Source organism: Melospiza georgiana, unplaced genomic scaffold (assembly GCF_028018845.1).
Source record: "Melospiza georgiana isolate bMelGeo1 unplaced genomic scaffold, bMelGeo1.pri scaffold_51, whole genome shotgun sequence".
Taxonomy (NCBI): domain Eukaryota; kingdom Metazoa; phylum Chordata; class Aves; order Passeriformes; family Passerellidae; genus Melospiza; species Melospiza georgiana.
The window spans coordinates 967361-975178 of NW_026652218.1; the positions used below are offsets into that span (position 1 = coordinate 967361).

At 43.5% G+C, this 7818-nt stretch overlaps 1 pseudogene; it reads right to left on the reverse strand.

The window, feature by feature from the left end:
* The window catches only part of LOC131096532 (zinc finger protein 189-like), a 435229-nt pseudogene that overhangs the window by 355571 nt on the left and 71840 nt on the right, over positions 1 to 7818 (reverse strand).

Here is a 7818-nt window from a genome sequence, read left to right on the forward strand (position 1 = left end):
TAGGTCATGTTTGACCAACCTGGTCACCTTTTATGACCAGGTAACCCGGCTAGTGGATGCAGGGAAGGCTGTAGATGTTGTTTACTTGGATTTCAGCAAGGCCTTTGACACTGTCTCCCACAGCATTCTCCTAGACAAACTGGCAGGCCGTGGCTTGGACAGGAGCACTCTTTGCTGGGTTCAGAATTGGCTGCATAGCCGGGCCCAGAGAGTGGTGGTGAATGGTGCTGCATCCAGCTGGCGACCAGTCACCAGTGGTGTCCCTCAGGGGTCTGTGCTGGGGCCAGTTCTGTTTAATATTTTTATTGATGACATGGATGAGGGTTTAGCGTCTTTCATTAGCAAATTGGCAGATGACACTAAGCTGGGAGCGTGTGTTGATCTGTTAGAGGGACAGAGGGCTTTGCAGAGGGACTTGGAATGGTTGGATGGATGGGCAGAATCTAATGGGATGAAGTTCAATAAGTCCAAGTGCCGAGTCCTGCACTTTGGCCACAATAACCCCCTGCAATGATATAAGCTAGGAACGGTGTGGCTGGACAGTGTTCAGGTGGAAAGGGACCTGGGGGTGCTGGTTGACAGTCGGCTGAACATGAGCCAACAGTGTGCCCAGGTGGCCAAGAAGGCCAATGGCATCCTGGCCAGTATCAGGAACAGTGTGGCCAGCAGGAGCAGGGAGGTCATTCTTCCCCTGTACTCGGCACTGGTGAGGCCACACCTTGAGCAGTGCGTCCAGTTCTGGGCCCCTCAGTTTAGGAGGAACGTTGAGATGCTTGAGCGAGTCCAAAGGAGAGCAACGAGGCTGGTGAGGGGCTTGGAACACAAGCCATATGAAGAAAGACTGAGGGAGCTGGGGTTGTTCAGTCTGGAGAAAAGGAGACTCAGGGGTGACCTTATCACTCTCTTCAACTTCCTGAAGGGTGGCTGTGGTGAGTTGGGGGTCGGTCTCTTTCTCCGGGCAACAACAGACAGAACAAGAGGACACAGTCTCAAGCTGCACCAAGGGAGATACAGGCTAGAATTAAGGAGGAAGTATTTTACAGAAAGAGTGGTCAAATACTGGAATCATCTACCCAGGGAGGTGGTAGAGTCACCATCCCTCGAAGAGTTTAAAAAAAGACTGGATGTGGCACTTGGTGCCATGATCTAGTTGAGGTGTTAGAACATGGGTTGGACTCGATGATCTTAAAGGTCTCTTCCAACCTAGAATTTCTGTGATTCTGTGATTCTGTGAAGCTCCTGCTGCCTGGCTTAACCGCCTAAAGCCGAACTTCCAGTTGTACTCTAGAATAGACCCTGACACCCTAGAAGGTCAAATGCTACTAAAAGTCCAATTTGTTACCAAATCTTGGCCTGATATAAGGAGAAAATTGGAAAAAATTGAAGATTGGCAAGAGAAGGACATTAATGAGTTATTAAGAGAGGCATTGAAGGTGTATTTAAGGAGGGAGGAAGAAAAAGCAAAGGCCAAGGCTAGGATCATGGTTGCTGTAGCTAGAGAAAGTGCAGGGTGGGCGGGTCCACCACCAGGAGGAGGCAAGGATAGGTCAGTACTGTTAGGTACAAGAGGGATGGACACGTCAGGAGGTTTTGTAGAAAGCTCAGTCTCGATGCGGCAATAGCCAGGGAACAAGATAATTTAGGGAGGATCCTTAAAGGTGACAATTAGAGGGTCAGGAGCTTTACACTATAGGGGACCCGATGAAACATCTAGAGTTGCCCTTGGTAAACTTTGAGGTGGGACCCCTAAATGAAGAATTTGAATTTTTGGTTGATACAAGAGCAGATAAGTCCTGTCTCAACAAAGTACTAAGAAGTATAGTATAGTGAAAAAACATCTGATGTTAGACAAAAACAGCTAGGTAGAAAGGATATCCAATAGCACCAAAACTGACCAGTAATACTTAACTTGTAATAAGTGATGTGAAAGTAAAAGGTACCTTATTGTTGTCTTGTTGTGTGTGTGAGAGTGAGTCACAAGCAAAGTCAGTCTCAACTTCCTGGGCAGGTGGGAAGGGGGCAGTGGAAGTGTGTGTGTGACCTGCAAACCAGGCTTGTGTCCCCCGGGCGGGTGGGGGCTGTGACTGAAGAGTGTGTGTGACCTGCAAACCAGGCTAGTGCTCCCCAGATGTGTGAGGGAGCTGTAGCTGTAAGAGCGTGAGTGACACGCAGACAGCCTCACAGGTGAAGGTGCACCAGAGGCAACCAGAGTCAGGACCCTTCCAAGAGGCCCAGAAATGCTGAGACCTGTGGGCCAACCCCAAGGTGAGGGGGGGGCTACAGGGACCCGTGATTATCTAGGAATAATGATCCAGTTTGTGTCTTGAGGGTGTGAAGGAATGTGTGAAACTGAATGAGAAATAATATAGACGAATTAGAATAGAGGTAATGTAGATTGTGCATTACAAGTTATACCACATCTCCTTAGAGGGAAGTGTATTGTGTAGAAGAATAGAGTGAGGAAAAAAAAATTTAAAATTTTAGTGTAAGTGGTTGAAAGAAAAGTAGTATTTAAGCTGTAAGTGAAAGTAAGAAACGGAAGAAAACAGAAATAAAACTCCTTGCAAAATACAGAGTATGTAGAAGTTGATGAGAGAAACATGCAAGCTATTGAAAAAGAGAAATTAACCAATAACATTGAACAGAGAAACTGAGTTTTGATAGAACCATAAAATAGCAGACCATTAATGCCTATGTTTGAAAGCCCGTTTCAGGTACTCTTCATTACTAATTCGACTGTGCAGACCAAAAGAGAAAGATTGGACCCACATCACTCTCACCCCCTGGCATTGGACCAGGATTCAACATCAGTTTTTTTTCCCTCTGGCATTCTGGCATTGGACTGGACTCCATCCCATTCTCCCTCTGGCATTGGGCCAGACTCCACCCCATTCTCCTTCTGGCATTGGGCCAGAGTCCCAGTTTTTCCCTCTGGCATTGGGCCAGAGTCCACACCACTCTCACCTCCGGGCACTGGATAAGGATTCATCCACATCACAAGTTAATTCACCTGAGTACACTGTGATTTAAAGTTGACTCTCAGAAGGAAGAGTCAAAAAGACTGAACTGTATGGAAAAATAATTGGTATCAGAATTCTAACATTGCTTAAAATGTTTCAAGACTGTTCTGTGTAAACTATGTTGGTAAAAAGTTTAAGACTGTAAATAAGTAATTCTGGTTAAGTTCTCCAATTTAATTCTAAAGACTCCGGGTTAATCCTCTATAGAACACTCCCCTGGGGGGAAACCAAAATTGGTAGGGAATAGACCAAGAGAGGTTTAACCAGAGAAGCGGGTAGAAGGGACTCTAAAGAGCTTGGAAGCTTCTTCTCAGTAAAATTCCCCAAGAGGCAAGGCCGGGTGGGCAGGCTGTGCAAGATGACCCATACCGGACTCTTGGGAAGGGTAGTACTGATCTCTCTGATTCCTGGTGGTGCTCTGGGGAGCCCAGCTGAGCCGTGCAATGAATGCTACCAACCCCTCTGTGAGGAGGACGTGAGCTCCTTGTCGAGAGTCCACATCAGTTCTAACCCTGATTGTGTTAACCTCTCCCAATTGGTCTTTTATCAAAAAAATAAGAGAGTGTATTGGATGGCATACAATAGTGCCACTTTTAGGCAGCCACTCCTAGGAGAGTGCCCTATAGGGGAAGCCTGGTTGTGTTTTGAATGTGATGCTGCTGAAACAAGCTCAGCAGATCTAGTAAAAAGAAAAGAAATGGTGAAAATGGTAAGAAAAATTGTTTGTAGCAAGTATTTAGCAGTAGAGTATTCAGCCACCCAGTGGATTCCAAGAGATCCAAACAAATTAGAGTGTGTTGAAAAAAAAACAGACAAGTGTACTCACCAAGAAGTTTATGAATGTTATGAGTGTACTGAAAAAGAGATAAACCCCTTTTAGAACACATTTCAAGGGAACTCTAAACCCCTAGGTTTGATCTCTGATACCACAGCACACACCAAATTGTCAGGAGACTGGTCTGGCAGCTGCACCGCTAGAGTGATAAAACCAATTTTCTTCTTGTTGCCCAAAGAAACTGGATCAAGTTTGGGAGTTCCTATATATAATGATTTGGGAGAAATTAAACAGAACAGGCAAAGTGAAACAGAAATTGAGAAAATCCAAAATTGTAAAAGCCAAGTCCAGATCCCAATATCTATATTGAACAAAGTCATCCGGCTCCAGGCAGTATTAAAAATAAAGAATTCAATTATTAGGAACATTTCAAACAAAATAAAAAGGTTAGCATGTGTAAATAATGAAGAACAAACTCCTACACTTGATCCCAATGGGTGGGAGGACCTGGAGATTTTCAAAAAGGATGTATGGGAAAAGGTAGTTTTTATCACTGTGTGTATACTTGGAGGATTGCTCTTTTTACTATGCTTATTTGTTTCAGTAAAATAGTGTTTGCCATGCAGACCAACCTGAAGAAACCAAGGAAAGTAGGAAAGTTAAGTAACCGTGATTACCAAAGTGCTCAAGAAATTTATAGTCGATTAAAAAAAAAAATTGTAAGTTGATGCGAGCTTAAAATTTAAGCTCAATCAAAGAAAAAGAGGGGGGACTGCTATGAACAAAAATTCAGTTGATTTTTTTCTGTGAGAAAAAGGTTACCACTACTGCTGGGCTGCTGCCTATGTTATGGTAATTACGGCTTGTTGTTGTTAAGAGTTTTTTTTGTATCAGTAAAAGCCCTGGCTGGGGCGAGTTAATAGCTCTTCTCTCAGACAGTAAAGGGTGCGGTACCTCCTGAACAATGAGGAGAAAAGACTTTGGAGGGGAGGGATATGCACAATACTCCAAGGACCAGCATGCTGTGTGGGACCCCTATTCCAAATGCACGGAGAAAACCCCCAAAAAAACGAGCCACCTAAGAGTTGAGAGCCTGGAGTGATGTCTGGACGTGAGGAGACGAGTGCTGAGCCTGCAGAGATGCGGAACACCTTCGGAGTCCCTCTCGCCCTGACCAAGGGAGTCGTCCCGACGCCGAGACCGGACAGGACGGGGCCGGGAAAACTAGCATCAGATGGGATCACCATTCCCTAAAGGCTCCCACGAGGACCGGGCCCCAGCGCTGCCCCTTGTGGACAAAGCTGGGCATATCTTCCTCCCCTGAGTTGTCCTGGGAGAGACGACAGGAGACTACAGCCCCACCAAGCTGCCCAGTCCTGAGCTGATCACTTTTAATAAAGGCGTTAAAAAGGAGAAGAAGTCTCCTGGCCCTGTTTATTTCAGCATCAGATTCCAAGGGCATAGAGATATAGGAGCAGCAAGGAAATGCTCCCAGAAATGTTTTCTAGCCTGAAGAGACAAGCTAGCCACAGGAAGAGGAGAGAGCCACTTCTTTTAAAATGTGTGAATTACTGAATGCAAGAGCCATTAGCCCTTTCAGCTTCCGTTTTTTAACAAAAAGTAAGCCATTAACTTGTGTTTATGAAGACTTTAGTTGGACTTCAATGTTTTTGGGACAGCTTCTGAGCAAAATACAAAGAAACTACATTACATATTAGTAAATGCAGCATTTAGAGTCACAACTAAATAGTCCTGTCTCATAGTTAAATGTTCAGTTCTTCATAAATTGTGATCAAGTCCATGAAATGCAGTGCCTAATCCAGTTAAATCCCACCTACATCTCAGATTTGCTTGTGTAACTAATATTTTCCACTCCACTCCCTATCCCTTCTCTCACCACAGTCCTCAAGCCCTCAGCCAGGCACAAGCCAACTTCTCACCTCAGCTGCTGTTAGCAATTACCAAGCACCTGTTGGTAATTACCTGAGCACCTGCCCCACCCACAGCAGCTGTAGGTCCCTGGCTGCTGGGAGAACAGGTCTGAAGTGCAGACCCGAACATCACCACCCCCAACAAAAAAAAAAAAAAAAGAAAACTTTTCTAAATAATTTGAGACTAGTAAAAGATCAGGACATGGAGGGACTTGTTTATCCCCTTTAGGCCAATCAAGAAAAAGTTTATAGCCTTCTCTGGAAAGGGAAGACTGGGGGGGGTTTTCTTGAAGGAGAAGCATGTTTTATCAGCCCAATTTCCTTCCTCATTTGTTCCTGCTCCCCAGGAGGCCATTCACTAGACATATATATAAATATCTCTGTCTGAAAACACATCTACAGGAGTGCATGACTTACACTGGTGCAATTTAAAGCATAGTTTTTATTGTACAAAAATGCAAAAATCTGTTCTAGGAGGGGCACATCTTGTGGAGCTGTAAGGACCCTGACAGCACATCTGCTGCCAAAGCAACAACTCCTGCTCTGCAGTGGCTTAAGCGGGCTGAGATGGAAGTGTTTCTTCATCAATGCATAAACCACAACAAAGTAGTGGTGACAAGCCTTTTTTCCAAGTCTGACTGAAGGTTTGGGAAGCAGGTCTGCCTGCAGAGGGCACACAGAAGCATGACACGTTTGCCTACTGTGTGCCTACAATTTCTACACCATCATATCACTACTCGGTCACTGAGCAAGCTGACAGTGTATGACAGGTTATCCATCCTGCATAGAAAGTCACAGAGAGAAGAAGAGAGGAATAAAACACGGAAGATGACAATGCAAAAGAAGTTGAAGAAATGTGGCAAGGATTGAGTATTAAGGGACAGAAATAAGAAGAGACCATACCCTTGAACTGTAAAGTCCTGTCAGGAAACTGCAAGTACTTGCATATATGAGTTCACCACCCGGACTTGCATGCTTCTCCACATTACCATTATTTCAAAAATTTTGCTTCCTGGACAAGCTGCCAGGTCTCCAGTACCAGTCCTAGTTCCCTTCCAGCAGTCTGCAGCTGAGCAGGGAGTTGAAAATAGATCAGGGATTACCTTTTACGCTGTAAGCATTCAAGACAGCCAAAGAACTTTGAGGAAAAAGGCCATACTGAGTGCCCAGGACAAAGAGATCTTTAGAAATTGGAAGAAGGAGGTATTGATTGAGGGTCACAGTTATGTTGATCTTTAGCCTTTCAAAGGTTTGTTGCTTTTCTACTGAAAACTGCAGGTGAGAAAGCCTAGGCAGAAAAGGGAAGGAGAAGCTATGTAAACAAACCCATAGCTGTACACAAGGACAGAAGCAGATTTCTTCTTCACCAGGCTGAAGAGAGTGGTTTTATTATTCGAAAAACAAAAGCCAAACTACCCCAAGTCAAATATATATTCTCCCACTACATTTAGATATTACAACAATAAAAATGCACTATAAAACTACTGCAGTAAATTAGTCAGTTAGGAACAATAAACAGGGCACATGTTAATAGTATCCATATCTATCTTTGGAAAGATGAGCAATTACAATCTGCATCCCAGCTCATGCTCAGTATTTACTACAATCTCAAATAACAATAAAGTCAAACACAACAGATGACTGATGTTCCTACCTTCTGCTTTCCAAACAGAGTTTTAAAAGATAGTTTATTGCAAAATCAGAAAAAAGTATGTTCAAGGCCTTGGGAGCTCTCTAAGTTTAATTAACATCACACATATAGAATCCATTTTAATATTTGTGTAAAGCCAATATTATAATATTATAATATTATAATTTGTATATAACCATCTATTTGTAATATTGCTGAAAGAAGGCACACTTTTCTAAATATCTACTGGCTTTGGTAACTGCTAAAGGTAATGTAGATTGGGCTGTACTACTGTTTACTCATCTTTCTGTTGCACAGAAATCTTGGATACTTTAGTGCGTACATCTGTAATTCTGACATTTTCTGAAATTAAAGTGAGAGGAGAAATGGGCTAAATTCAGGTACCTAAAGTTACGTATCAACATTTGCAGATCTAAATCAAATACACAAGGAAAACTTTTC